This window comes from Octopus sinensis, linkage group LG26, assembly GCF_006345805.1.
Source record: "Octopus sinensis linkage group LG26, ASM634580v1, whole genome shotgun sequence".
In the NCBI taxonomy this organism is placed as follows: domain Eukaryota; kingdom Metazoa; phylum Mollusca; class Cephalopoda; order Octopoda; family Octopodidae; genus Octopus; species Octopus sinensis.
Genome location: NC_043022.1, coordinates 7,829,212 through 7,849,211, shown reverse-complemented (window position 1 = coordinate 7,849,211; position 20,000 = coordinate 7,829,212).

Below are 20,000 nucleotides of genomic sequence, written 5' to 3'. Positions count from 1 at the left end.
CCCTCCTCACCTATCCTTTCCCCCCGACCCCTACTTCTTCAGTCCTTCATCCTTTCACCCCTACTCCCCTTCCCTTCTTCCCTCTTTCTCCCTCCCTCCTTCCCTCTTCCCCTTCCCTCTGCTCCCTCACTCCCTCACTTCACTTCTCTCTCCCCTCTCCCTCTTTCCTCCTTCCTCCCCCCTCCCCTTCCTCTCTCTCCCCCATCCTCTCCTCTTCCCCCTCCCCTTCTCTCCCCCCTCTTCTCCCCCTCCCCCTTTTCTCCTCACTACACCACACGACTTTACACATCACATCATATATGATGTGCCATACTAATACATACACCAACTAATACATACTAATACGTACTAATACATACTAATACATACTAATACATACACCAACCCTATACATACACACGTCCAGACCCCTCATACGCACTTATACTCTCTCATACACACACACACACACTTATACATACTAATACGTACTAATACATACTAATACATACTAATACATACACCAACCCCATACATACGCACGTCCAGACCAATCCTACGCACTAATACTCCCTCATACACACACACACACACCCTTATACATACTAATACATACACCAACCCTATACATACACACGTCCAGACCCCTCCTACGCACTATTAGCTGGTCCTTTAACCCTATTATCAACCCTATTATCTCCCCTTATTTCGCTCTCGCGTCTCATGTTTGATCTTTGACCTCTGGCCGAAATCAGATCGCCATGTTGATTCGTTAGCTACTGCACGCATTTTTTCTCTTCCTTTCTTCTGTGTTTTTTCTCTCTGTGTATCTTTCTGTTGAAGAGCGTAGGCTCGAAACGTTAAAGACTTGTTTTATTTATATTTCCTGAGCGCCATACTAATACAATTGTTCGTTTGTTTTCCACCTGCCTTCGTCTTTTGTCTATTTTCATAAAGCTTCCCGTTATATATTATGCGCTCACGTGGTCTCAATTTCATCCTATATTCTACCAATACCACTATCAACACTTACCTCTACCTTGGATTTTCTTTACCTCTTGGATACTTACCATTGGCTGCACCTCTCTTTCGCGGATCAAAGTGACTTTGCATTTATATATATATATATATACATATTTAAAAATATACATCTACACACACTGTGTGTGTGCATATATATATATATATATATATATATATATATATATATATATACATATACATATGAATATCTAAATATATACGCACACATTATATAGTATATTTAAATATATATATCTGTACACACACACACATATATATATACAGACATATATAGACACATATATACACACATTATATATGCACACATATACGAATACATGCACATACATATATAATAGATACCGAGATAAAAACAGAGAGAGAGAGAGAGAGAGAGAGAGATAGATGGATAAAAAGGTAGATAGATGGATAGACAGACAAATAGACTGACAGCCACAGAGATAGGTAGATAAGTAGATAGATAGACAAGCACACAGATCGGTAGATGGATAGACAAACACATAGATCGATAAATAAACAAACACAAAGATCGATCGATCGATAGATAGATAAACAGATAGATCGATCGATCGATAAATAGACAAACACATAGATCGATCGATAGATAGACAAACAAATAGATCGATCTATTAGATACATAAACACAGATCGATCGATAGATAGACAAACACATAGATAGATAGATAGATAGATAGACTGATGGATAGATAGACTGATGGATAGATAGATAGATGGTTAGATAGATAGATGGATAGATATACAGACAGACAGATAGATAGATGGATAGATAGACAAACACAGATAGATCGATCAATCAATAGATAGATAGATAGATAGATAGACAGAATGATTGATCGATAGATAGATAGACAAACACATAAATAGGTCAATAGATTGATAGAGAAGCATATAGATAGATCGATAGATAGATAGACGAACTTATAGATAGATAGATAGATAGATATAGCGATAGATAGATAGATCGATAGACAAACTTATAGATAGATCGATAGATAAACATAGATTGATGCATAGATAAACACATAGATAGATAGACAAACATAGATAGATCGATAAACAGATAAACATATAGATCGATAGATAGATAAACATATAGATCGATGGACAGATAGATAAATAGATTCTTCCAGTATTTTACGGTGATTTGCGTGAATTGACGCTAATCTGCTTGAATGGTTCGCTCGGTTTTGTCGACCATTTTTTTCTGTTTTAATTCTATTTATATTTACTAAGAACCATTTTTGTCCCTTCTACCGTATTTAAAAAAAATTGTTTTATATCAATGAATCTCGTAAATCTCTCTTGGACTTCTTTCTAAATCATTTACATTTCCAGCAACGGGACCTTACTTTCATTTTCACTTTTGATCTCTCTCTCTCTCCCTCGCTCTTTCGTTCTCTTTTCCTACACTCTCTTCCTTTATTTCTCTCCCTCTCTCTCTCTCTCTCTCGCTATACGAATTGACAATTTTTTGTTCATATTTCTCTGCATGCTTTATCTTCATTTCTCTCCGTTTCCCTCTCTCTCTCTCTCCGTCTCCCCACTCTTTGTTGTCTCTCCCTCTCCCCCTCATTTTTCTGCTTGCTCTCACATTCTTCTTCTCTCTCCCTCTCCCTCTTTTTCTGCTTTTATTCACTTTATTCTTCTCTCCCTCTCTCTTTGAAAATCTCTGTATGTTCTCCCTTTGTTTCTTTCTCCCTCTCTCTCCTTCAACTTTATCTCCCTTACCTCTCTCTCCTCTCTTTCTTTCTCTCTCTCTCTCTGCATGCTCTCACTTTATTTCCCCCTCTCTCATCATTCTTCCTTTCTTAATTCCTGCATGTTCTCCCTATATTTCTCCTCCTCCACACTCTCCCTCGACTTCTCATTCCTTACCATTCATTTCCTACTTGCTCTCCATTCCCCTCTTTCCGCTCCATACAATTTATTTCTCTTTTCTCTCAACATACTACCCCACCCCTCTCTTTCTCTCCAACTATTCCCCCATTCGCTCTTCCTCCGACTTTCTCGCTTTCGTGTGCCCGCCCGTTTTCTGCCTCTCTTTGCACAGTCTGCATCAACGAACGCAAAGCTTTTAAGGATTACAGAACTTAATCATAATGGAGGAAACATCGAAAAACCCCTATTGGTCTTGAAAGCCTTTAAAAGCCCACGAAACGGGAATAGCGTGTAAGCAAACAGATCTCGACTGCTTTTTTACTTTTCTTCCAGCCGACTGTTAGCTATTACCTAATATAAATATATATATATATATGCGCAAGGCTCAGTGGTTAGAGTGCCAGGCTCACAATTATAAGGTAGTGAGTTCGATTCCTGAACTAAGCTGTGTCGGTCTTTGCCTTTCCCTCGGATAACATCTGTGGGGTGGAGAGAATCTATTGGAAATTATCCATCGGCCCCGCCGATGGATAATTTCCAAAAATCTCTGGCCTGTCAGTGCTACCAGGGAGCTTTGCTTATTCGAGATAAACTTCAAAGGCACGGAAGTGCCGCCAGCGGAGCATGTCCGAGATGCGTGTAGGACGACGAGACAGTCCTGCATGCACTCGTCCAGTACCCGAGCATTGCTAACCTGTGGATTGATGTCGAGCATCTGCTGTCGCATGTATGACGGATCCGGTTATCAACTGAATCCATCGTGAAGATCTCCCCGCCGCTTTCCTTTAACCAGGAAGGAAAGGCTGTGTTTATATGCCTGGAGGTCATGGCGAAAGAGGTTGTATGGACGAGGTTGAAGGGGCTGAAGACAAACACTTTTCTCTTTGAAAAGGGTAGAGAGGGAAATCGTGTCTTCTAGCCAGTTTGCTGAAAGGTGGATGAAAGTGGCGAGAATGGTGCGAGAGAACAGGCCTGCTCTGAGCTGACGCCTGTAGTTGGAAAAACGGAAAGGTAAAAAGGCACTTGCCCTAAAAGTCAGGGTACCCATGGGTTTTTTATGGGGTATTTCTTCTACTCCCCATTGAGGATCACACATTGTTGAATTTTTCAAGTTTTGTTGGTCTTGTTTACACACAAAACCCTCACAACAACAGCACATATATTTTTTTCTCCTGTGCTGTCCATAATGTTTTTCTTAATGTAAGCCCTTATGGCTAATAAAGAAGTCATTACTACTACTACTACTACTACTGCTGTTGCTGCTGCTTCTAAGGTTGCTAAAGCTGCGAGCTAGCAGAATCGTCAGCACGCCGGGCGTAATGCTTAGCCGTATTTCGTCAATATCTACTTCCTGGGTTCAAATTCCACTGAGGTCGACTTTGCCTTTCGGAGGTTGATGAATTGAGTATCGGTGAAACACTGTGGTCGATGTGCTCGTCTAGTCCTCCCCCCACCCACGATTTCAGACCTCGTGCCTTTTGTAGAAAGGATTATTATTATTGTTGTTGTTCCAACACCAAATTCCGCCAAGATCGACTTTGCCTTTCATCCTTTCAGGGTCAATAAAATAAATACCGGCTGAACACTGGGGTCGATGTAATCGACCTATCCCCTTCCCCCAGAAATGGCCTTGTGCCAAAATTTGAAATCATAACTGTTTACACAGGTTTAAGTAAATCTCCACTCTCCTTTGTCTGTGTGTTGTCAAATGTTTCTTTTCGTCTCTTATAACTAAAACAGAATTATTTTTATCATTATTCTTACTTCTATTTCTATTATCGCTGTCTTCTTAAATGTGTGTGCTTTCGAATATTTCGCTCGATAATTATGCTCAAACCTCTTGATCCTAGATCCGTGTAACTAATCTCTGGGTTTTATTTTTACTATTTTCTATTATATACGTAAGACATACACATTTTACTCAACAACAAGAACTTAACGTTTAATTCGGATTGGATTTCCGAAGCCATATGAAAGCTTTCTTCGACGATAAATCGATGAAACTAAACACCACCGTCACCAACTCCAACAACAACAACAACTGCGACAAAATCTTTAACCTTAAGCTACTTCTCTATCAAAATTGTTTGCTATGTAATGAAATAGCTTTAACTTAAACCTCCCATTTAAATGAAAATCTATTCCAATATTATCAAAAGCAGATGCCAAAATCACGAGAAAATCTTTCTATCGGCTCTATGAAGCTTACTACAAGGAAATCCAGGCGAATCTAAACCATTCCAGAAGTTAAGCAGCTTCGGCAGAGCAAAAGCGATATTTTCCCTTATCCTGAAAATGGCTGTCTTAAACACCTACCGCCATTTTAAATCAAGTGATATCAGACGATTTTTCAACGGGCATTTAACACCAGTTTAAAAGCTACAATAGAAGGAAGTGACGGCTATGTAAATCTATGACACCACCATCACCATCATCATCATCAACAGCATCACGGGCTGATAAGAGGACTTTTACGTGGTTGGTTCAACCGCGTAGAAATAGCAGCCAAATCTTCGTTAAAATCATTAGCTCGGAGCCGCGAGCTTTTGATGATATGGTTGTTTATATTTAGAGTGACATTGTAGGGTACGTGTGAGAGGCCATCTCTGGCTGGTTTGGGCCTTAAACAAATAGAATATTTGGGCCTGAAATAGTCGGTTTAAATGCTAAACTGTTAAAGAAAGACATATTGGACAATATAGTCCGGGGAAACTGTCGAATGACTGGACGATCAAGGCTTGAACGTGGAAAACCCTCCTCTGTGTGTGTGTATGTGTGGGTATGTGCGTGTGTGTGTGGGAGTGTGTGCCTATGTGTGAATGGATGTATGTATGTGGAAGTGTGTGTATGCGTGTGCATGTGGGAGTGCGTGTATGTGTGTGTATGCGTGTGTGTATGAGGGAGTGTATGTGTCTAGAAGTGTGTGTACGTGTTAGTGTGTATATGCGTGTGAGAGCGTATGTGTACCTTCATCCACAACTTGACAACTATTGTTTGTTTACGTCCCTGTAACTTAGCGGTTCGGTAAAAAAGACCAATAGAATAAGTACCAGGATCGAAAAACAAAAACAAAAAAAAGTACTGCGACTAAAACTCTTCAAAACCCTTCAAAGCGTTGCCCCAGCATGGCCGCAATCAAACGACTGAAACAAGATAAAAGATAGAAGTTTTAACCTTGATGCTTTTTTCAGTTAGTGACCCAGGTCGGAACTCACTGAGCCGGGTTCCAACGTGGTCCGCAACAACAAAGTTTGCCTACCACACTCTTTGGTCCATCCTCATTACCCTCGATGTCCTGGATATATTCCAGGTCAACATCTGCAACCATGTCGATGACAGTGTGGTGACGATCTTTTCCTTTTCTTACTTCATCAAGGAGTGGGTTCCACAAGACTAGTTTGGATGTTTGCAACCCAGGGCGGCGCACGCAATGACCAGATACTCGCAGCCGCCTTTACTTGATCTTCTCGCTAATATAGGCATTCATATAAAGGCGGCGAGCTGGCAGAACCGTTAGCAGGCCGGGCGAAATGCTTAGCGGTATTTCATCTGTCTTTACGTTCTGAGTTGAAATTCCGCCGAGGTCGACTTTGCCTTTCATCCTTTCGGGGTCGATTAAATAAGTACCAGTTACGCACTGGGGTCGTTATAATCGACTTAATCCGTTTGTCTGTCCTTGTTTGTCCCCTCTGTGTTTAGCCCCTTGTGGGTAGTAAAGAAATAGGTATTTCGCCTGTCTTTACGTTCTGAGTTCAAATTCCGCCGCGGTCGATTTTGCCTTTCATCCTTTCGGGGTCGATTAAATAAGTAACAGTTACGCACTGGCGTAGATATAATCGACTTAATCCGTTTGTCTGGTCTGTCCATGTTTGTCCCTTCTATGTTTAGCCCCTTGTGGGTAGTAAAGAAATAGGTATTTCGCCTGTCTTTACGTTCTGAGTTCAAATTCCGCCGAGGTCGACATTGCCTTTCATCCTTTCGAGGTCGATAAATTAAGTACGAGTTGCGTACTGAGGTCGATATAATCGGCTGACCTCCTCTCCCAAAATTTCGGGCCTTGTGCCTAGAGCAGAAAAGAACATAGGCATTCATTTGTCATATATTGCTGTCATTTCACATTTGGGACCATTCGTAGCATCCTTGTGTAACATCTATTCAGCTCGTGTGTGAGTGAGTTTAGCCTCAAAGAAGCGGAGGTTTTAAGGTAGTGTTTGTCCTTCTTAGGCTGATGAGTTCCCTCTTCCTGAGGCATTGGTTTTTACGGCAGCAACTCCCGCTTTAATTACTTTTCTTCTCTTATTAGTAACAGTTTCACCGAGTTAATAAGCTGGGTTACACACGGCAAGGAGCTGCACTTGGTTTTCAGATGCTGTTTGAAACGCTTGACATACGAAGCACTTAGTAGTGTGAGCTTATTTCTACTTAGAAACGTCGGTTCGATTACCTTGATAGACAGAAAGACAGACATACAGTGAGATTGATGACAGTATACACAGATAGATAGATAGATAGATAGATAGATAGATAGATAGATAGATAGATAGGTAGATAGATAGATAGGTAGATAGGTAGATAGATAGATAAATAGATAGACAGACAGATAGATAGGTAGATAGATAGATAGATAGATAGTAGATAGATAGATAGATAGATAGATAGATAGATAGATAGATAGATAGGTAGATAGATAGGTAGACAGACAGACAGACAGATATATATATATATATATATATATAGATAGATAGATAGATAGATAGGTTGATAGATAGGTAGATAGGTAGGTAGATAGATAGATAGATAGATAGATAGATAGATAGATAGATAGATAGATAGATAGATAGATAGATAGATAGATAGATAGATAGATAGATAGATAGATAGATAGATAGATAGACAGATGGCTATTAGATAAATATATACGGAAGATAGACGAATATATCCCTGACAAATAGATTCGTAGATAGACAAAGAGAGAGAGAGAGAGAGATAGATAGAGAGAGAGAGAGAGAGACGGAGGGAGGGAGTGAGGTGGGGCAGGCAGGCAGGCAGAAAGGAAATTTGTGCAACAGGCGTAGAGAGATATTTTCTGCACAGTGTCACACACCGCGTCTCTAATTCTGTATGAAAGATTTAGTTACGCATGACACATACGCGATCACACGCTCATAAATAATATAACACGTATATATAAGGGAAAAAGGGAAACGTATATATGTTTGTGTGTGCATACAAATGTTTTCGCACCAGTTCAGATGTCATTCACATTAAGCAAATCCATAATAATAATGAACTTCGATTCGTGGTGGCCGTTAGGGACAAAAATAAAATCCATGTTCAACAAAGTGTGCTATTATGTAATGAAAGGTCTGCTTATGCATGTAATAATGATCCGTTCTGCTATAGGCTCAAGGCCTGAAATTTGGTGGGGGAGGAAGATAGTCGATTAGATCGACCCCAGTACTCAAATGGGACTTAATTTCTCGACCCCGAAAGGATGGAAGGCAAAGCCGACCTCGGCGGAATTTGAACTCAGGACGTAACGGCAGACGAAATACTGCTAAGCATTTCGCCAGGCGAGCTAACGATTCGGCCAGCTCGCCGCCTTAATAATCGATTACATCTACCCCAGTACACAACTAATACTTCATTTATCAACCCGGAAAGGATGAACGGCGAAGTCGATATCGGAGGAATTTGAACTCAGAACATAAAGACGGACGTAATACCCATTTCTTTACTACCCACAAGGGGCTAAACACATAGGGGACAAACAAAGACAGACAAACGGATTAAGTTGATTATATCGACGGCAGTGTGTAAGTGGTACTTATTTAATCGACCCCGAAAAGATGAAAGGCAAAGTCGACCTCGGCGGAATTTGAACTCAGAACGTAGCGGCAGACGAAATACCGCTAAGCATTTCGCCCGGTGCGCTAACGATTCTGCCAGCTCTCCGCCTTAATAATAATAATAATAATAATAATAATAATAATAATAATAATAATAATCTTTTCTACTGGAGGCACAAGTCCTCACATTTGGTGGGAGGGGGCTAGTCGATTACATCGACTCCAGTGTTCAACTGGTATTTAATTTATCGACCCCGAAAGGATGAAAAGCAAAGTCGACTTCAGCGGAATTTGAACTCAGAACGTAAAGCCAGAAGAAATTCCGCTAAGCATTTTGCCCGCGAGTTAATGATTCTGTCCACTTGTTGCTTAAAAATAATAATAATTTTGGCGCCGGGAACTAGTCGATTACATCGATTCCAGAGTTCAATTAGCATTTATTTCATCGACCCCGAAACGATGAAAGGTACAACCGACTCCGGCGGAATTTAAACTCAGAACATAAAGACCGAGCCGAAATGCCGCTAAGCACTTTTCCAACGTGCTAACGATTCTGCCAGCTCGTCGTCTTAAAAATATTCCTTTCTACTATGAGCACAAAGCCTGAAATCTTGTGGGAGGTGACTTGTCGATTACATGAAACCCAATGCTGCACTGGCATTTATTTTATCGACCCTGAAAAGGTTGAAAGGCAGAGAGAACCTCGGCGGAATCGGGGCTTAGAACATAAAGACGGACGAAATGCCGTAAGACATTTTGTCCGGTGTGTTAACGATTCTACCTGTTCGCTGCATTATTAATAATAAACTCTCGAAATACAAAAATCTGGAAATTGAGAAAATACAAATGAAAAAAATAAAAGAAACAAATGTAAAACTTGAAGACCTAAACAATCTCCATTAAAATAGGTTCCTGGATATGATAAAAAATATGCAAACAAATACACAAAAAATAAACAGACGCAGGAGTGACTGTGTGGTAAGTAGCTTGCTTACCAACTGCATGGTTCCGGGTTCAGTCCCACTGCGTGGCACCTTGGGCTGAAAGGCAGAGAGAAAGGTCTGCTACTATAGCCTCGGACCGACCAATGCCTTGTGAGTCGATCTGGTAGACGGAAACTGAAAGAAGCCCGTCGTATATATGTATATATATTTATATATATATATATATATGTGTGTGTGTGTGTGTGTGTGTGTTTGTTTGTTTGTCCCCAACATCGCTTGACAACCGATGCTGGTGTGTTTACGTCCCCGTAACTTAGCAGTTCGACAAAAGAGACCGATACTAGGCTCCCAAAGAATAAGCCCTGGGGTCGATTTGCTCGACTATAGGCGGTGCTCCAGCATGGAGGCAGTCAAATGACCGAAACAAGTAAAAGGGTAAAATAAAAGAAACAAATATCTAAGGTGCTGCGCAGAGAGATTGATCCTGAAACAGCACGATTGCAAAGCGAACTTCTTAACCACACAACCAAGGGAAAATCTGAAGCTGAAGGCAGGCCAAAGTTGTTGTCAATATTCTGGTATCTTCTGCCGGACCACTGATGCTAAGCAGTAGTGGCCTTCACACTTTCCTCGAGCAACATCATAGTCAGCAAGAGATAAAACTTGATGTATTGTGCTTCTACTGATCTGTTATAGTAACCCGGTTTAGACCTGCACCCTTGAGAAGATGCTCTAGTATCGCCACCCAAAGTAGACCTCACACATGGTTCCTGCAAGATGGGGCAACTACTCATATTGCAAGAGAAACAATACAGTTGATACGGCTATGCTTTAGAGACATAATAATTTCCCACTACAGCAATGTCAATTGGCCTTCATGTTCCCCAGACTTGACTTGATGGATTTTTTCTTGTGGGGATATCTGAAAGAGAGGGTTTACATCAACAAGCTGGAGACCCTGATGCAACTGAAGGAGATCATCAATAGAGAAATCAGAGAAGTGGGGTCTGAAACTCTTGAGGGTGTTATGGTACAAGTTTTGGAAAGAGCACGGGTGTGTGAAGCTGAAAATAGCTGCTATTTAAGCAATGTAAATTTTCATATGTGATGTAGGGGTGTTGCAAAATTTGACTTGTGCATATTAATTTCCATTGTGGGATCTTTTCGGTTTGAACGGTAGTTTTTTCTAGCGGTGTCATATGAAATTGTCACCCATAATTATGACCCTAGTATCGATCTATTGCATTTCAATCTGTTTTAGGGTTAGGGTTGGTTAGGGTTAGTTAGGGTTAGGGTTAGGGGTGGGGGAAGGGTATCTTTTTTTCCTCACAAATGTAAATAAACCTAATCTGTTTCTTAAACGAGGGACATATTCATACGGCACAGAATGTTTTTGACTTCAATGGACGTCATCGATTGGTTGAAATTGCAGAAATTGAAGAAAAAACAACAAATATCTTACAAACTATAGTATTTTCTCAATAAAGCCAAGAGAAAAAGATGTTTTATAAACACATTCTACTAGTATACGAAGTTAAAATTTTTTAGTTATCTAGAAATTATGTTAAGAACTGCCGTTCAAACCGAAAAGATCCCCATCATGTCCTTTATGTTGTATCAAAATTTCATGCATTTATTTGTAAAGTTTAGGAAGTTATTAAAAGCTGAAAGTAATCAGTGACTTTTGGGACACCCTGTGTATATATATTTATATTGCCCGAATACTGGTGCGTGGTGTGCAAGTGGCTTCACATTGTGAATAAACTCAGTGAATTTTATTGCTGTCGTGTGCAAGCGCGAAAAGTGCGAACTAGCGTTACGTGCATTTCGTTGGGTGCACGCGTGCGTGTATCCACGCATGCAAACAAAAATACATGAGATGTATAGCTGCGTACATATATATTCATACACACATATATATTAAACGCAAGACATTTCGGTTGCTGTGTCGGGCTGGGCTGGGCTGGTTTGGTCTCTAGTGGTTCATGGATTTTTCTGTGCTTTCAGAATTCACATTCGTTTCGACCTTAATGTATTTGGGTACGTGTGTGTATTTATACTTGTATATACAGGTGGGGTGTACATGTGCACCTGCTCGTGCGTGAAGATGCTAGCATTCGCGTGCAAGTGGCTGTGTGTGTTTGTGTATGGGGGGTATTTCGGTTATGTACGGTTTGATTTCGGAGAATACCAATGAAACATACCATAGTTTTGGTTAAGACGAAAACTATAGCTCAACTAATAATAGTAGTAACAGTAGTAGCGGTGGTAGTAGTAGAGGTGGTAGTGTTAGTTGTAGCAGTGCTGGTGATACTGATCAGAATGATGTTGGCAATAATGATGATGATGATGATGACAACAAAGACAATGATGATGATAGCAAAATTAATAATAATATTGACAATAATGATAATGGTGATGTCAAAATTGGAACTCCATCGGTTTCGACGATGAGTGTTGCAATTGATCTGATCAACGGAAATTCGTGAAATTAACGTCCAAGTGGCTGAGTACTTCACAGACACGCACATACCCATAACGTAGTTCAGAAAGAGATTCAGCCCCTTTGAAATACAAGTACTACTCATTTTTGCCAGTTGAGTGGACTGGAGCAACGTGAAATAAAGTGCCTTGCTCAAGAACACAACGCGCCGCTGGGAATCGAACCCGCGAACATACAATCATGAGCCGAATACCTTTGCCACTAAGCTACGTGCTTTCACTATGACACTGTCAGCGATGGTGATGACGATGTTGTAAATGACAACAACGATGTACCACTTCGCGCAATTTCTCAAATTTTCAGGAGAAATATTAGTAAAGGTAGTAAAAATAATCGATCGTAAAGATCGATAGTAAAAATAATCGATCTCAAACACCTGACTATTGTTTATCATTTAACCTTTGTACTTTTATTTATTTATTCTTCTTTTGTATCGTCTTCTCACTGGGAAGGCGGTGAAAAAGGAACAAAACATCGTTAAGATCTGCGATTTTAAACATAATTTATGAAAAACTAAATCTTCTAACCTCTAGACATAACCGTCTTGAGGCCCCAGGGCTCATAGGGCCGCTTACCTGGTTTCCATGGGGTATAACTGACCGAGATCACATCACTAGTCCTGAGCAGAGTGGCGGGCCTTAAAGGTTACTCTTTTACTTGTTTTAGTCATTTGACTGCGGCCATGCTGGAGCACCGCCTTTAGTCGAGCAAATCGACCCCAGGACTTATTCTTTGTGAGCCTAGTACTTATTCTATCGGTTTCTTTTGCCGAACCGCTAGGTTGCGGGGACGTAAACACACCAGCATCTGTTGTCAAGCGATGTTGGGGGGACAAACACAGATACAAACACACACACAACACACACACCACCACACACACACACACACACACACACCACACACACACACACACACACACATATATATATATATATATATATATATATATATAATATATACATATACATATATACGACGGGCTTCTTTCAGTTTGCGTCTACCAAATTTACTCGCAAGGCTTTGGTCGGCCCGAGGTTATAGTAGAAGACACTTGCTCAAGGTGCCACGCAGTGGGACTGAACCAGGAACCATGTGGTTGGGAAGCAAGCTTCTTACCACATAACCAAACTTTGCACCCTCGCGCACGTGAGAGAGATAGAGAGAGAGAGAGAAAGAAAGAGAGAATGTCAACACACACACACACACCTTTCTACGATGTTTGGGGGAAATCTGACGGAATTGCCGTGGTTGGAACATATTTGATGACATGTCTGTTCGACCACTCGACTCGGATGACCATTATGTTGATGACACGGAAGTAGATGAAGATAATACCGTGGTGATTGCGGGGTGGAAGTTTAAGAAGAAAAGAGATAAGGTTTCCAGTCTTTTATAGGAAACTATAAATCTGTCCGAAACTGGATTGATCTATGTTGGGACATTTCCGAAAATGGGGTAAATGATAGCCTCCACTCCATCGCTTGTGTTGACATCGTATAGCTTTTAAGTATTTCTTGCACATCTGAATCCGATTTTAGATTATGTGCGTTTCTTTCTGTGTCTTTCTTTCTCTACATATCTATATATCTCTCCCATTATATATACAAATCTACACATATCTCCCTAGATTTATATCTCTCTACATATCTATCCACCAACTATCTATATCTATCCACGACCTAATCTATGACTTTATCCATCTCTATCTATGTCTTAATCTATCTATCTATCTATCTATCTATCTATCTATCTATCTATCTATCTATCTATCTATCTATCTATCTATCTATCTATCTATCTATCTATCTATCTATCTATCTATCTATCTATCTATCTATCTCTTTGTCTTCACATCTATCTATCTATATCTCTATCATATCTATCTATCTATCTTATCTTCATCTATCTATCTATCTTATCTTCATCTATCTATCTATCTGTCTGTCTGTCTGTCTATCTATATCTCTATTATATCTATCTATCTATCTCTATTATATCTATCTATCTATCTATCTATCTATCTATCTATCTATCTATCTATCTATCTATCTATCTATCTATCTATCTATCTATCTATGTCTTTATCTACCTATCTATCCATGTATATCCTATCTATGTCTAATCGTATCTATTAATTTTTGTGTCTTAATTTTTCTATCTATCTATATATACCATCATGACTATGAATGTCCGGACGCGATAACCCACAGGATACACTCACCGGGAGACCGTAGAAGACGCTCCACAATGTGCTACAGATGCCTATGTAAATACATGCGAGAACCGCTCTTGAGTGGATGGCAAAGTGAAGACACAAGAGGTGAGGTAAATCTCATCAGACCAGATTTAGAATTATCAGGAACGACCTGATCGATTCGGGCTCCGTCTGGATACAGGCCCTTAAGAAATCCTGTGACCAGGATGAATAGAGATCCAGCAATTTTGGGGGAGGGTTAAGTCGATTACATCGACCCCAGTACTCGACTGGTGTTTATATTTTATTCAGCCCTAAAGGGGTAACATGGTAAAGAGATAATACTGATCAAGTCACTCATAAAAAGGTAATGGCCCTAAATATGGAAGTTTTGTCTGACCTAGCTCCACCTGATTATCATTTAACGTCTTTACGTTCTGAGTTCAAACTCCGTCGCCGAGGGCAACTTTGCATTTCAAACTTGGAGTGTTGTTTCTTTAAAACTAACTCCAATTATTTAGCACCCATCCACAAATCGACTGGTTTTACATTTTAACATCGGCAATTTGTATCTTCCTATTTAACAAATCCAATTTTCCCCCGCTTATAAATGGAATTACTTTGCAAAATAATAATAAATTTACAGTTACCTTCCAGGTAATCAACTTCATTATATTTAGCAGCTCCGGGAATCTCACCCTCGTCGCCAAAGTTTTTGGAACCAGCTGAAGGAAGGGGTCTTAGTAATGACGAACTACTCGGATTAAGAATGGGTAGAACTTCATAGAGCAGAAAGGTGAGAAACAGCCCACTTCAGCAACAACATGTTCTTGCATGTCATAATAGAATAGACCATTGTCTAGGTTAGTCCATTTTCTGTAAAAATTTTGGACTTCCACTGCAATAGGAAGGATTACTCATTATACTAAACACTAAGGGTTCGAATTCATATAACTCTTACATTCCTCTCTCTCCTCTCTCTCTCTCTCTCTCTCTATATATATATATATATATATATATATATATAAATGTAATTCATTCATTTCATTGTATGAGAAAAATATAATTTATGTACACCGTTTAAAATAAGAGGTATTAATAGCATATATATATATATATATATATATAATATATATATATATATAGTATATATATATATATATATGTATATATATATATATATATACATTTAAAAATTTATTAATTTAAAATTTTTTAAATATTTAAAAGATATAAAAATTTATAAATATAAATTAAAAATTTAAATTTAAATAATTTAAATTTTAAAATTTTATATATTTTGTATATTATATTATTTATTTTTATTTTTATGTTTTGTGTTTATGTTTTTCACTGATTGATTTGCCTAATAGTGGTTTTATCCCTAATTTAATTTATATTTATACTGGAAATTGGATTTAATCCTAAATCTATTTTTCCCTGTAAGTTTGATTTACTCCCTAATATTATTATAATTATATTATATAATATATATATATATATATATATAGATATATATATATATTATATATATATTATATAATTAAACATAGGTCATCGAACAAACATTAAAATGGATTAACAACTTTATATACAGTATCAAACGTTCAACATACATCATATATAAATATTACCATGGCTTTCATAATATAGAAATCAAAATATAAAATATATAAGACATGCAAATAGGGAAAACCACTACGGTAAAAATATACATATATGGCGGTGGGTGGGGGGGAACTCGTGTAGGAACGTCCCATCGAAAGACGACTAAAAATGTATGAAATACTTTAAAATAGTAAAACTATTGAGAAAGCGGGTAAACAAATAAAGAATAAATCGACCAAATCATTATATATATATATATATATATGTACTTTATATATATTATCAAATTAACTTCACCTGTACAGGTGTAAGGTGTGTCACACACACCCCGTGTCGAAGTGATCGCAGAGTAACGCGAAATGAAGTGTTCTGTTCAAGAAAACGACGCTTCGTCCGTTCCGTGAATCGAACCCACAATTTTACGTTCGTAAATGAAACACCTTAAATATTAGGCCACACCAATTCACTATATATATATATATATATATATATCTATATATATATATATAAGGTAAAGACCCCCTTCGGTCATGAATGACCATGGGATTGCACCTAGAAATTACCCTCCTAGACACAAGTCCGGGCAAGGTTGTTTATGGAAGACCAGCAGTCGCCCATGCATACCAGCCTCCCCTCTCCACGCCACCAGTGCTATCCAAGGGAAGACAAAGTCGGATACAGCTTGGCACCAGTGACGTCGCAACTCATTTCTACAGTTGAGTGAACTGGAGCAACGTGAAATAAAGTGCCTTGCTCAAGAACACACACGCAGCCCGGTCCGGGATTCGAGCTCACAACCTCACGATCGTAAGCTCGACGCTCTAACCACTGAACCATGCGCCTTCACATATATATATATATATATATATATATATATATATATATATATATATATATATATATATATATATATATATATATATATATATATATATATATAGACATGGATGTATGTATGTTTGTGTATAGAATAGTATGTTTATAGTATATATATGTGTGTATTGTATATATGTATATATATATATGTATATATATATATATATATTATATATAATTATTACACACACATCTATCTCCTCTAGTATGTATATATATATATATATATATATATAGGAAGCGAGAGAGACAGAGAGAGGGAGGGTAGACACATTGAGTTTGTACATATGTATTTAAACTATTTAAAATGTAACTGTGCTTATAAACGCACATACCCACGTATACACCCATATACTTATACATACATGTACATCTAAATGTAATGTATATATATATACATATATACATATATATATATATTATATATATATTGTATTATATATATATACATACATATATACATATCATATACATACATACATATATATATATATACACATACATATATACAATACATATACATACATACATATATATATATAGTATATAATATATATATATATATATAACACATACATATATAATATACATATATATATATATACACATACATATATACATATACATATATATATATACATTATATATACATATATATATATATATACATATATATATATATACATATATATATATATACATATATATATACATACTATATATATACATATATATATATATATTATATATATATATATATATACACACATTATATATATATACATATATATATACACATATATATACATATATATATATATACAAATATATATGATTGATTGATTGATTGATTGATTCTAGTTTCAGCTTATGAGCTGTGGCCATGCTGGGGCACCGCCATTTGGTGTTGCTACTTGGTTTCACTTCATGGAGGCTTCTAGCAACTGCTATTTGGTGTATGAGAGAGTTCGATGCAGCTGCCTCATCTGTCCTGTCCCTCCTGCCGTGAAGTTGGTTCATCATGGGACATCTGACAGAAGAGATCCAGCTCCATTTTAAAGACATCTGTATCCACCCCATGCAGGTCTCTCAGTTTCTTCGGGAGGATATTGAAGAGCTGTGGGCCTCGGAAGCCCAGGCTATCACAGAATCTTGTCACATCTTGATGGCAAGTTTGGAGTCCTAGGCACCACGCAGTGGCGCCCAGTTCTGGCATTTGTGTTACTCTCGATGCCAAAGTTCAGGACACTTCCCTCCAGGATCTTCCAGATGTATATTATGGCATCTTTCTTTCCCGCCTACGCTCCAGGGAATATAATTTTAATCTCTTGAGTCTTTCCCAGTAGCTTACATTCTGCATAGAGGCTATCTTCTTCGTGTAGCTTCGTTGGATCTCCTCAAGTTCTGTGATCAACTTGACACTGGATGGTGACCATAGCTGAGAGCAATAGTCAAAGTGGCTTAGGACAAGTGTCTTCCAGAGGACCATCATGGTTTCTTGTTCTCTTGTTCTAAAGGTTCTAAAAATCCATCCAGCCAGCCGTCTGCATTTCATTGTCAGTTTAGCAACATGTACATGAAAGGTCGCGTCATCACTCACGTGAATACCCAGGTCACGCACTGATTGTGCCTCTGGGATTGCAATCCCTCCGGGTCCAGTGTATTCCTTGGGTATTGCATTCAGTTTTGCATGCTGATAGTATAAAGCTTGAAACTTTTCAGCATTGAACTGCATGCTATTCTTTTCAGCCCACTTGTATTTTCGTCGTCCAGCTCATATTGCAGGTGCCTAGTGTCTTCAGGGTTCTGTATTGCCTGTGAACTTTTGTATCATCTGCATAACTTGTGATCGTGGCTCTCCGCGTGGCTGAGGGCATGTCTGAGAGGGCCATTATGAACAGTATTGGTCCCAAAACAGTGCCCTGTGGAACACCGCTCACTATTTGCGTGCTAATGGAAGTGGCCCCATTGGCTACTACCACCTGACTTCTATTCTTCAGAAAGTCGTGAAGCCATTCTCCTAGTTTTCCAACTATGCAAGGTCACGCAGTTGTGACATATCATTCCATGATCGACTTTATCGAAAGCCTTTGCGAAGTCGAGATATATGACTTCACATTTGAGTGGTTGAGCAGTTGTTTCAGCACCCGTCATAGTGCTGCAGGGAGCTGAGTTAAGCAGCTTCTTCCTGGTCGGAAACCATGTTGGGTGTCAGCAGCAAGTTATTTTCTTCAAGGAAGGTGATTAGTTTCCTTCTGACTATTCGTTCCATGACCTTGCTGATGTGTGAGGTCAGAGAGATAGGTCTGTAGTTCTTGGCCTCCGCTCTGCTACCTCCTTTATGAATAGGGCATATTTTACCTCCTTCATTTTTCTTGGAAGTTTGCCAGCTGCAAGGAAGCTCTGAAAGAGGAACTGCAGTGGTCTTGCTAAGACTCTCTTACATACTTTTAGGAGGATTGCCGGGAATCCATCGGGGCCAATAGCTGAGTCTGTTTTCATTTCATCTATAGCCTTTATTACATCGTCTTCCTTTATATCGATGTAATTTATCGTCGCCGCCTCTGATTCTATATCTGCAGTGGTAAAGAAGTCAGTTGGATTGCTGATTTTGGAAATGCCCAAGGGTGGAGTGAAAACACTCTTGAATTGTTCATTCATTATTTCACTTACCCTCATTGGTTTTCCTGTGAGTGTGCCATCCTTTTCAAGGAGTGGCCCTATCCTACAGTGCACCGTAGCTGTTTCTTTTGGCATACCTGTAGAAAGCTCTGGGTTTAGTTTTTATGTTGTCTATAGCCCAGGCTTCTTTGTCTGCTCTTTCCTTCTCATGGGAGAGTTGCAGACAATTTTCAATTTCCAACAGTTTTATTTTCAGGCGGGACTTTTCACTGCTTTCAATTTGTTTTGTTTAGGCGATTTGAAATTTTTGTACGCCGTCTCATTAAATTTTCCTCTCTCTGGGGATTTTGTTCTTGTGTACAGTGGCCTTTCTCTCTGGGACACATTTGTAGCATATGGCTTGCATTACACTGAAATGTTGAAGTATCATGTCGATGTCCGGCGAGGAGAGACATTCAGGCCAGTTTTTGTTTGAGGATCTC